The following is a 13802-nucleotide window of genomic DNA, read 5'->3' as shown; positions in this document are numbered from 1 at the left end:
TTTTATCAACACACTTAAGTATATTTGAGAGTGTGAGAATGAGACAGTCCAAAGCCACACTTTTAACAAAAACAGTTTGTTACACATATGGAGAAGCTACAAGGTCACTCAACAAATGACGTAAGTATACGCAAAACAATATTATGATAGAGCAAGCAATAGCATTTGACTCTAAACATTTAAAGGCTGGTTCACAATAAATCGGGAACGGAAACGACAACGAGAAAGAGAACGGAAATAATGTTGAAATAAATGGATTTAATTGTGAGCATTCATAATAGTCAATTGTGAATCCTCACATTTTAAATAAATTTATTTTAACAATATTTCAGTTCTCGTTGTTTCCGTTTACGGTTTATTGTGAACCAGCCTTAATACGCTCTTCTGTGAAATTTTGTCTGTTTGGCTTAGGACTATATCATTCTCACCCCATCACTTATTAAAGTGAGAATACAATACAGTATTGTTATATACCAGGGTGGGTCAACTCTTACAATGCAAGATATCATCATCATCATCATCATCATCATCATCATCATCATCATCATCATCATCGAATTTCGCCAGTTTACGGCATTGGGCCGAGTTATAAGTGTTGCCAAAATGACAATTTTGAACAGATATTATGAGTACCAATTATTTACAGAAATTTTGAATATTATTATTATATTATTATAATAATAATTATTAAGTATAAAATCATTTTATTTAGAATCTTAGAGAGAAAGAATCTATATTAGCCATTTCTGTTCAGCTGGCCAGTGCTTATATGTTCACAATTCTCTTAAATTTAAATATTGAAGACATATTCTGTTGATGTGATTAAATCCCCTTATCAAATAGGGTAAAGATTGGTAAACTGTGATAATAATAATATTGTGATAGTTTTTTTGAGAATTTTTTAAAATTTTAACTCAGCGAGAGGGAGATCGTTTTATGCGTCAACATATTAAGGCAATGTTCGTGGACAAGTTTCTGCACAAAACCGTCCCTTCTCTCACTCAGTAAAATTGTAAAAAAAATCTCAAAAAGAACTATCATAATATTATTAGTATAACAATATTATCAACCTTTACCCTATTTAGAGTGAACCGTAAGTAATGACATTCGTGTCAGGAGGTTATTCTTTGATATATCTGAAACAAAGTTTATTGAAATTTTGCTCGTTTTTTGTTTCCTTTTCCAGATAAAAGTTGTTTTATATGAAACACTCCATAACAAGTTTTCAGAAAGCTATTAATATAATTCCCAATATGCTTAGTCTATTTAAGAGAATAGTGTATTATGATGATAAATGATTGAAGGAATTATAGTTCTGTCCTTTAAATGTGAAGAAATTTGATCCGAGCAAATGTAACTTTCCCGTTCTGCAAGGGAATTTTACAATGTGACTTTTGTTCGGATCAAATTTCTGCACATTTAAAAGACAAAATTAAAATTTCTTCAATCATTTATCATCATAATACACTGCACTCTTAAATTGATTAAGCATATTGGAAATTCAGTCAATGACTTTCCCAAAATACACTATGAAATATTTCATATAAAACAATTTTGATCTCGAAAAGCAAGCAAGAACCAGCAAAATTATTGGAAATATCTCAAAGAATAACCCCCATCGCTAGATGGAAATACTGTTGCAAGCTATTCGTGCAATTCCATCAGGGTTATAACGTGACTTATTTTGCAGTCGCTAGGTGGCAGCATAGTGAAATTGGTCAAAGTTGTTACCTTGAAAGTGCATTAAGCTGATCAATCTGATATATCTCATCAGGGATAGATCGGGTAGCAGAGGGAATGTGTCGTCAGTAGTCTTCAATTTACTGCTGAATAATTGTAGACTTCGGGGGTAAATATTGATAACCCACATATAAGCTACAAATTGCGTACATTTTAATTTTTACTGCAAACACAAGAGGGTTGCCATATTTTTGAAGAAGCATAATCCAATCATTTGTTAACATATTTATATAATTATTTAACTAAATAAAAAATAATGTGGCTTATGGGCTGTTAACAAGCAGAAAACTGTCAATCTCAAATTTGAGGGTTATCATTATTTACCCCCGGGGTCTTCAATTTTTATGGCTCCGAGGTGAAATGTTTTACGTCATTTCTTGCAGTTTTTCAGGAGCGAGCATTAAAGTTTGAACGATCGCATAAAATCGTAAGAATCATGTTTCATAACGAGTTAGAGAGAAAAGTAAGAGAGATATACACGTCATTTCTTGTCACAATAAAGATACCATCAAGTTGCACAACATATCGCAAAGTCTCATTTTCGCCAAAACTTGACGTACCATCTTTGGCTCGGAATCACAGAACTATATTGATATGCATATGTTAAAGCAAAATGCGTATGGAGTATGCACATTGCTGTCAAACACGTTGCTTAAATTGATAAATCATTGCGCGCTCTACATTTTGAAAGCAATGTGAAAGATAATAAAATAATATTGTTGGTATAATGGACACCTGCAATACCGATCGGGCTGTAGTAATTCGAGATGAAGTTCGGATTTTTGTCACCACTGTGAACAACATTCACCTATTTCAATAGTCTCCTTATCGTACACATTGAGTTAGAGGTCATTAACCTATTTTGTCTATGGTGTGTGTGTACGCGTGAAATATATATATATATATATATATATATATATATATATATATATATATATATGTAAATGTCGTGATAAGTATTCTAAATTGCACTGAAATTTCAGTTCTCTTAAAATTCCTCCGGATTTAAAAAGAAAAAACATGACACATCAGCCATTAACTAATTGCCTTGAAATGAAGCACTTCAGTATGAATTAAATTAATTCAATTAGTTACTACAAAAAAGGATAAAAATTACATTTAAACTGATAATGTTTTATAAATTGGGAGCATTTTAGTTCAATCAGCTACATTTATTTTAACTTTTGCTTCTAAATTAGAGCGCGCGTGATTCAGCTGAACGACGTCATTGGGAACAAAAAATGAAAATAATATTTTTTGTTAGAGGTGATGAAATGTTTTGCAGGGAATTATACTAATTTGTCTCTTTTTCCTAAGATGTATTAAAAAAGAAAATTAGCTTTAAAATAATTACAGTAGAACTTGGTTATAGCGACCTCGTTTTGTGCGACACCTCGCCTAGAACGTCAAATATTCTGTGGTCCCAACATATTCCCCACAAGACATATGCTTTCCTACCTTGCTTAATACAACAAACGCATATGCGTCTACCTCGCACATAACGTCATTTTTAACCTCAGTTTGGAATAAGATTTTCTAAGAACCAAAGTATTTTAAGAAATATTTTGTTGAAATCTGGCCCTGACAAATTCTTTACAGTCTCCTTCTATCATAGACCTCTGGAATGCAGGCGGATTCCCCACCCCATTGTAACCTGCCCGAATTCATGCGGTATTAGATCAGTTTCGACAGGAAGTTTTCATTAAGTGCACGCACTTTAATGCAGTATGGCCACTAAAAGAAGTGAGTGACGCTTTAGAAGTCATTAGAATTATGAACATGTTCTATGAAGCTAGGGAAGGGAGCAGTGAAATTGCAACTGAAATTATGAACATAGAACGTAATTTAGCCCTAGAAAGTGTGTATTGGGCAAGTAGAAGACAGAGTAAAATGACTGATTACTTCACTTCTAAGTAAAGTAGTTTGGTGAGTACTGAACAAACTGTTTTAATACAGAATACTATATTTATAATTGTAGGCCTACGTGTATTTTATTATGTTCATTGTAGGGTTAAAAGTCGATACATAAATCTAAAATAAGTCTAATTAAGTTTGTTATTTTTCATTTTCCACCTCACTAGATTGATAATGTGAATCTCGGTTACTACGACACTCGTTATAACAACATAATGTTTAAGGTCCCTTGGATGTCGTTATAACCAAGTTATACTGTACTTCAAATATTTTGAAAAGTTTTTAAGTTACCTCTGCTTCTAATTCCGATCTTTTAGTTCATGTGGGTTCCATTCAGTGGCGTAGCGTCAATGTAAGCTAAAAAGCTCAGCTTCCTCAGTTAATAATAATTTCATAATAAACCTGCAGTTTATGGAGAAAATTATTTATTAATTTTAATAGAATTTATATTTACGCGTTACATATTGTGATGCGGCAGCTCAGGATGATTTGTGATGCAGCAGTAAACAAGAAGCCTGCATACACAAGCTTCCAAGCAGACTGGTTTCTTCTGTGTAATCCACCCCGCAGATTTTCCATCCCTTTCTAACTAAACTATCCTAGTCGCAAGGCTCGCAAGAAGCTAGCTTTAACATTTAAAATAAGTAATTTCCGAGTTACCCCTTTTCGTCAGTTGTGTTCAGTTGAAGTGTTAGTGTGCATTGTGGCTGATATAATAAATAAAGAGTGAAATAACAGTTCTTGACACTAATTTACTTGCATTTTTTTAGGACAATTCTATTATCAAGACTAAGTTACGAACAAAAGTGTGATTTAAAAAAACAAATGACCGACCGCCTTGCTGTCAATGAAGGACACAACCAAAAGACAGACGCATACTTACGTAATGATACTAATACTGTGATTTCTCTAAGCATGACAGGGAGTTAGCTAATGTTATACGTATACGTGTCTATTTTTTAGAGATATGTGTAAACCGTGAAATCATATTTTACTACGTATCATTTGAGGTCATGCCTTATTGATGTTACTTACAAGGTTCCAACCAATCTTCGACTGCTGACTTGACATTGACTACTATTTATTTTAAGACTGTATCTTTGTAATACGTTTTCTCATATTGTATGAAAGACAACTTGAGTTAGCTTCCCCTTCTCAAAATTTCATGCTACGCCACTGGTTCCATTACAGTTTTGCCGTGTTACATTGCGTTGGTAATGCTGTAATGAACACTTCTGTTAAACTGCCCAAGTTAAGAAAACCCTGTAATACAACATCTTTAATCGTTCTTCTGATTATGGAGGCTATATTCAGCTTAAGTTCTGAGCCGTCTTCATGAAGAAAAGACAATATTTATTGCACAAATGGTGCTGTATATTACTTTGATGCCATGTGAACAACTTAAATTGCTAATCATATTTAGCCGAATTGCATGCAAAATTAACAAATATAAATAAGCAAATGATACAGTGATTGGGAGTTAGAGATGAGTCCATCATTAGTTCAAGTTTTAGTTTACATACGATATTCCACAAGCAAAATATCACTTCATGACATTTCCCCTGCTTAACAAGTGAAACAAGAGGGGACAGGAAAATATTGATCGTTCCCGAGTTAGCTGCAAGGCCGAACGAATTCAATATGGCGCAGAAAGTGAGGTCAGAGGGGCATTACCAATCCAGTAGGCTACTACAGCGACGCGGAGTGTACACTACATAATTAAACAAGCACTGTTTAACTTCCATAAATTAACAATCAGTTTACAGTAGTGCACATCTGAAAGCAGATGTGTTCACTGAAGGCTCCGTATTTCCGAAATGCTTCGTAACACAGCCCTACCTATGTTTAAAGGAATGCTACACGTTAATAAATAACAAGCGAATACATTTTGTGTATGAGAGAGGACACTGCACTGTTTTGTCTGAGAAGTGCCTAGACTTGTTGAATAAAAATCAATTTACCAATTTTTATGAACTTAGTATTTCTCTAGTTTTTCCAAGATTATCATCGATTATAAAGTACCGGGACAAAAGAAATTAAAACTTTCTGATCCTATAAATTATTCTGAACGTGATAAACGTACCATGAAATCGAAAGCAAAGGCAGTTCGGTGTTATTAATTTGGGACATTTCCATATACTGGATTTCTTAATGTACAGACATGGACAAATTATTAGCAAAATTGAAGATTTTTATTACATATTTTTACAAAATATGATTCTTCAATTTAGACTACAGTTGACATTTTTGTGTATTTCCAAATTATTAGCAACATTGAAGATTTGTATTGTATATTTTTCAAAATTTAACTCCTCAATTTGGACTACATTTGGTATTTTTGCATATTTACAAATTATTAGCAAAACTGAAGATTTTTATTGTATATTTTTACAAAATTCGATTCTTCAATTTGGACTACAGTTGACATTTTGGATATTTCCAAATTATTAGCAAAACTGAAGATTTTTGTTTTATATTTTTACAAAATCTGACTCTTCAATGCAGTTGACATTTTCGCTAATTTACAAACTATTAGCAAAATTGAAGATTTTTATTATATATTTTTACAAAATATGATTCTTCAATTTAGACTACAGTTGACATTTTTGTGTATTTCCAAATTATTAGCAACATTGAAGATTTGTATTGTATATTTTTCAAAATTAACTCCTCAATTTGGACTACATTTGGTATTTTTGCATATTTACAAATTATTAGCAAAACTGAAGATTTTTATTGTATATTTTTACAAAATTCGATTCTTCAATTTGGACTACAGTTGACATTTTGGATATTTCCAAATTATTAGCAAAACTGAAGATTTTTGTTTTATATTTTTACAAAATCTGACTCTTCAATGCAGTTGACATTTTCGCTAATTTACGAACTATTAGCAAAATTGAAGATTTTTATTATATATTTTTACAAAATATGATTCTTCAATTTAGACTACAGTTGACATTTTTGTGTATTTCCAAATTATTAGCAACATTGAAGATTTGTATTGTATATTTTTCAAAATTTAACTCCTCAATTTGGACTACATTTGGTATTTTTGCATATTTACAAATTATTAGCAAAACTGAAGATTTTTATTGTATATTTTTACAAAATTCGATTCTTCAATTTGGACTACAGTTGACATTTTGGATATTTCCAAATTATTAGCAAAACTGAAGATTTTTGTTTTATATTTTTACAAAATCTGACTCTTCAATGCAGTTGACATTTTCGCTAATTTACAAACTATTAGCAAAATTGAAGATTTTTATTATATATTTTTACAAAATATGATTCTTCAATTTAGACTACAGTTGACATTTTTGTGTATTTCCAAATTATTAGCAACATTGAAGATTTGTATTGTATATTTTTCAAAATTTAACTCCTCAATTTGGACTACATTTGGTATTTTTGCATATTTACAAATTATTAGCAAAACTGAAGATTTTTATTGTATATTTTTACAAAATTCGATTCTTCAATTTGGACTACAGTTGACATTTTGGATATTTCTCAATTATTAGCAAAACTGAAGATTTTTGTTTTATATTTTTACAAAATCTGACTCTTCAATGCAGTTGAAATTTTCGCTAATTTACAAACTATTAGCAAAATTGAAGATTTTTATTATATATTTTTATAAAACGTGACTCTTCAATTTAAATTACTCGTACAGTTGACATTTTTGCACATTTCTGTCTACTGTAATGATGGAAATATCCAAAATTGTCAACTGTAGTCTAAATTGAAAAGTCAAATTTTGTAAACAAAATATCATAAAAATCGTCAATTTTGTTAATAATTTTTCCACGTCTGTACATTAGTCAAGCATACGTGAATTGTTTTCGAAGGTCTTTCTTAATATCATTTTTTTTAGTTTATTGGGTTATTTTACGACGCTGTACCAACATCTAGGTTATTTAGCGTCTGAATGATATGAAGGTGACAATGCCGGTGAAATGAGTCCGGGGTCCAGCACCGAAAGTTACCCAGCATTTGCTCGTATTGGGTTGAGGAAAAACCCCGGAAAAATCCTCAACCAGGTAACTTGCCCCGACCGGGATTCGAACCCGGGCCACCTGGTTTCGCGGCCAGACGTGCTGACCTTTACTCCACAGGTGTGGACTCTTAATATCATCATCATTGCATTCGCGAGGTATGGATTTACAATCCCGAAGTCGATAACAATAATAATTAATTAGGGAGGTAGATTTTGGCAACTTACAATTAAAAATTTGTCACTTTAAAAATCAAATATTAGACTACATTTTATAAAACTTTTAATGCAAGAATTCAGCATATTTCTAGCGCTTTGATATGGAACATTTTATGGAAAGTTTGGTGGTAGAATATTATAGATTTATTAATTTGTCCTATAGAATAATATCTGTAATATTGGCAATTAATATTTGAGGAGAAAAATTCGCTCCGGCGCCGGGGATCGAACCCGGGTCCTTGGTTCTACGTACCAAGCGCTCTGCCCACTGAGCTACGCCGAATTCAATCCACAGCACGGGACCGAACCCTCCTCCTTCAATGTTTCCCTTTGTGGCCTGACTCCAAGTTAGGCATATATGTTGACTTATGTGTCCATGTCAACTGCCGTTATATTTGGAGCGCACTCAGTTGAGTGACTTGTTTGGTCGGGATTCTGCAGTCAATATTACAGATATTATTCTGTAGGACAAATTAATAAATCTATAATATTCTCATAGCTGCATTGCATATGTCTGTACAGATTACTGTGCACTAAACTGCGGAATCCCGGCTAATTTCGCAGTACGGATAATTCCGCAGTAGTGCATATGATTTTACTGTGGCTTTACAAAAGCGTGAATCTAAGTTTTGAGAGGCTGTCAACAGGAGGCATGTTCTCTGCAGTGCTATAGAAAAAATCAAGGATGTTCGTCGACACCTCTGTCGGCAATACAGTGAAACATCGAAAGTTTGCTGTTTTTCGTGTTTTGCTACACAGCTGCGAAGAAAGTGAGCATTGTTACATATAAATTGTTCCTTTTATGTTACTTTCATAATGTATTTCATAATTATTTATGACTGCGGAATTAGCCAAGTCCTATTGCGGATTTATCCGCACTGTTGCGGAATTACCCGAGTTGTTCTTTTTCAACTGTAATGTATGTACAACTAAATATATTTGCATTTTAATAGGTCTATTTATCTCATTTGGTAATGAAAAGTTTCGTCCATGTCTACATACCTTGATAATATTTTTCAATAAACATTTTGATAAAAATATGGTAGATTTACTTCTTAATATTGTGGAATTAGTCGAGTCTCCCCTACAGAAACCTTTATGTGCTAGGACTTTATCCTCTCTCTTGTAGGCAGGAGAGACACGAAGGTTTGCACTGCAGCCTGAGGCTTTTTGTGCTTACCACTCCCATTTTGCGAATGATTGGGTAACCGAACGGCCGCGCTCTTGTACAAGTACAGCACGTCCCACCGTGAACTTAACCCGGTCTATGACATGGATGATGGTGATGTGTGAATTAATGATGGCGAATTGAGTCCGAGTCCCAACGCCGAAAGTTACGCAGCAATTGTTTCGATTGGTTGTGGGGAAATCCCGAAAAAAAAACCCCAACCGGGATTTCAACCCGCGCCCACTCGTTTCACGGTCAGACGTGCTAACAGTTACTCTACGACGGTGGACTGGTGGGGTCTTTAGACGGATTCAATTTTTTTTTTTACAAAAAACGCAAAAGTGTCTCACAAAAGGTAACTTCCCCTTCATTTCGGAGAAACACATACAGTTCGCTTTTTGTAGTCAATTTCGGATTTTATCGCGGATTAAGAAACTGCAGTAATACACTCAACATGCTTTTAAACAAAATATTACTTATTTTGAGAGCATTTCTACCCATAATAACTGTAAATTTTCAAGCTATTTTCCATTCAACTTCCAGAACTATGGGATAAAATAGGATATGGTCATAAATTCTACTACGATACAAATTATCGTTGTATGACGTCACATATTCTGATCTAGCCATGGAGTTCGAAACGTCGCTAAATGGGCATACTATGTATATAGGTAGTTAAACAGTCTTACGCACGCAAATGCGAAAAGTGACATAAAATAATACATTTAAGTTAAATACTGTTTTGGTGTAGGGGAGAGTTGGGTAGTATCGGACATCGGGTAATATCGGACAGTGAGTTTCTCTCATCTACAACCAGATGATAGTACCTGAATGACATGGTTACGTTTCTGTGATGTCGCATATAGTTACGTAACCACGTCATTCAGGTACTACCATCTGTGGTAGATGAAAGAAACGCACTGTCCGATATTACCCGATGTCCGATACTGCCCAACTCTCCCCTAAATACAAAAAAAAATAGGAAACAATTCTCAGAAAACCTTATATTATGCTTCGAGTTTGTCTTCAGCAAGTATACATGAATGCAGGACGTAACAAGATTTTCTCTGGTGTTCTTAAGAAAGTTCATGTTAAATTACGCTACTGAACTTCAGCTAAGGCAAAGCTAATCTCATGCGGTTTTCTTCAGCATGCTAGATGTCGTGTATCTAATTACAGACTCAATTTTTCTCCAGCCCAATTTTCTAAATTTCGATATCAAATGAGATAAGGCTGCCACGGATTTTCATATTACTCTGACATTAACGGTTTTATCTGCACGAAGTTTCAACCTACCAGGAGGTAGTACTAGGAAATATTCTCCGGTTGCATAAAAGGATGGAAATCGTGTAGCTTAACAGAAGTATACAGTCTGTCGTAAAAGCTCTACTTTTTTCATTAATCAATTCATAAACATAGTATGTTTGTAGTAGTAGTAGTGGAAAACAGACGTAGGAAAACTAGAATAACATCATTGTATAGAGCACATCTAGGTCAGAAAGCATGGGTAGACATAACGGCTCGGTTAGAAAAGCCAACGTACTATGGTAGGAATGATCATGATTTTAAAATCAAATGTAGGAAACAGAAAACGGATGTAGGTAAATTCCCATTTTTAAATAGAACTATAAATGATTGGAATGACCTACCTGCAGCGGTCTTTGAGGGCTGCCCTTCCTTAAGGAGATTCAAGAATAATTTAAAGAGTTGTGTATAAAGTGAAAATTAAAATTAAGGTGACATTCAACATTTAATTTTTTAAGGTGACATGTATTTATCTAGCCTGACGAGTTTACTTCCTTGGTTTGAATTGTAAATTATTTAAAAATAGCGTGTAAGAGGGCCTTAGACTAGAAATGTTTAGTTTAAATGTAGTTCTGTTTATAAGTATGCATAAGAATGCAATTATTAGACTTATTTGAACTGTTGTATCAGTGAAGCGAGGTGAGTCAGTGAATTTATGGTTTTACAGTGCAGTGAACAGTTCCGATCAGTGATACTTTATAGCGTCAATGAAATGTGTTCTATAGTGTCAGTGAAATGTGTGCTAAAGTGTCAGTGAAATGCGTCATAGTGCCAATACAGGGAATGAGATGAGAGTAAAGTGAAAGACTATTGAAAATTATGTAGGACCTATACATAATTATGTAGGTTGTGTTGTAAAATTAGGTGTTTTATTTTATGTTTTATTATTATTGTGTTAAATTGTATTGTGTATTCTTATTGTATTGTGTATAAAATTGTATATGTGTTGTAAATTGTATTATGTATTGTAAATTTTATTGTGTATTGCTTATCATTTTAACTGTGTATTGTTAATATTGTATATACCACTGCCACCGGGTGCTTGCCCACTTGCAGTGTAAATAAATACATACATACATACATACATACATACAATGTATTTAACTCGCTAAGCAAGTATAATGCCGCGTTTTATGCAATGGAAAGATATTTCACTAGAAGTATAGAAAAACTCGAATATAAACTTGCCAAATATTTAAACGTAGGGCATAAACAACAATGAAAACGTAATATATGTATACACAATGAACCGTAAGCAAATATTTCATAGAGTGTTTTGGGAAAGCCATTGGTTTAATTCCCAATACGCTTAGTCAACTTGAGAGCAGTATATTATGAGAATAAATTATTGACATAATTTTAGTTTTGTCCTTTAAATATGCAGAAATTTGATCTCAACAATTCTAACAATTTAAAATTCCTTTCCTTTTGTATTATTTTCATCAGCGTCTGTATTTTTTTTTTTTTGCATTTATATGTGCTATCTGGTGGGAGGAAGAGACGGCCTTATGGCCTTACTCCTGTCAGATTAAATAAATAAATAAATAAATAAATAAATAAATAAATAAATAAATAAATAAATAAATAAATAAATAAATAAATAAATAAATAAATAAATAAATGTTGGAGTGACTGGATTAATCTTGCTCAGGATAGGGATCGATGGAGGGCTTATGTGAGGGCGGCAATAAACCTCCGGGTTTCTTAAAATCCGTAAGTAAGTAATGTTATTAATTTCAGGGAATTATTCTCAGAGATATTTCCAACAAAAGAATTTAATACAATAATTTTTCTCGTTTTTACTCCTTTACGATATAAAAATAGCTTTATATGAAACATTTTTCATAGCGTGTTTTGGGAAAGCCATTGATTTTATTCCTAATATGCTGTCGATTTAAGAGAGCAGTGTATTACGTTAATAAATGATTGAAATAATTCTAGTTATGTCCTTTATACGTACAGAAATTTGATCCGAACAAAAAATTAACTTTTCGTACTGAAAAGGAATTTTAAAATGCTACAAGTGTTCAGATCAAATTTCTGCATAATTAAAGGACAAAACAAAAATGCTTTCAATAATTTATTATCTTAATACACTGCTCTCTTAAATTGTCTAAGCATATTGGGAATTAAATCAATGGCTCTCCCAAAACACGCTATGAAATATTTGATATAAAACAATTTTTATCTCGGAAAGGAAGTAAAAACGAGGAAAATTGTATTCAACGTTTGGTCAAGTATCTCAAGGAATAACCCTCTGAAATTAATGACATTACTTACGGTTCACATTGTATACACAGAGTATAACGAAAATAGTGGGGAAAACTTTACGTATGGATTCCTCATATGTTGAGAAGAAACAAAGTTTAGATGAACATGGGTCCGGAAATGCCTGGTTGCCGCGCTATAGGGGTTACAAGGAGGATCATTGTACACTACAAAACTTAGGTATTAGTTGACTACTGTTTCAGTCTGTGTAAATTTGTTTAAAGGAACTGTTCAAAATGTCCACCTCCTGCCGGAGTTCGTCGCATTGACCTCCGGACCTGCTCCCAAATTCCTGGCGTAGCACGTATTGTCCGACAGTGTTGCTCAATTAGCAGGCAGAGAGTTTCCACATTGTTCACGGAAGTCGAACACATAAGCGCCTTCAAGTGCCCCCAAGTAGACCAGTGAGTTGAGATCTGGTGAGCTTGAAAGCCAACCAGTTGTTCCACCTCGCCCTATCCATCGGCCAGGAAATATTGCATTAAGATGTCTACGTACATCCAGACTGAAATGTGTGCGAATTGAGCAACACTGTCGGCAATACGTGCTACGCCAGATATTTGGAAGTAGGTCCGGACGTCAATGCGACGACGAACTGCGGCCTGTATTCAGGCAGGAGGTGGACATTTTGAACAGTTCCTGTATTTTCTTTTATTTTATTGGGTTATTTTACGACGCTGTATCAACATCTAGGTTATTTAGCGTCTGAATGATATGAAGGTGATAATGGCGGTGAAATGAGTCCGGGGTCCAGCACCGAAAGTTACCCAGCATTTGCTCATATTGGGTTGAGGGAAAACCCCGGAAAAAACCTCAACCAGGTAACTTGCCCCGACCGGGATTCGAACCCGGGCCACCTGGTTTCGCAGCCAGATGCGCTGACCGTTACTCCACAGGTGTGGACAACAGTCCTGTAAACAAATATATACAGACTGAAACATTAATCAAATAATACCTAACTTCTGTAGTGCACAATGATCCCCTTTATGACCCCTATAACGCGGCAACCGGGCATTTCTGGTCCTATGTTCATATAACCTTTTTTTCTTCTCTACATATGAGAAATCCACATCTAAAGTTTTGCCCATTATTTTCGTTACACCCTGTATAATCAACACCTTCTGAAGACAGACAACCTTATCACGGGTAGATATATATTTTTATTTTTTATCTCTTCACAAAATATTA

At 33.8% G+C, this 13802-nt stretch overlaps 1 protein-coding gene across 18 annotated transcripts in view; it reads right to left on the bottom strand.

Moving 5' to 3' along the window:
- The window catches only part of LOC138708146 (ELAV-like protein 1), a 437015-nt gene that overhangs the window by 252266 nt on the left and 170947 nt on the right, over positions 1 to 13802 (bottom strand). The window lies entirely within an intron of this gene.

The sequence above is a fragment of the Periplaneta americana genome, chromosome 10 (assembly GCF_040183065.1).
Source record: "Periplaneta americana isolate PAMFEO1 chromosome 10, P.americana_PAMFEO1_priV1, whole genome shotgun sequence".
In the NCBI taxonomy this organism is placed as follows: Eukaryota; Metazoa; Arthropoda; class Insecta; order Blattodea; family Blattidae; genus Periplaneta; species Periplaneta americana.
This window is presented reverse-complemented; position numbering and strand designations above follow the sequence as displayed.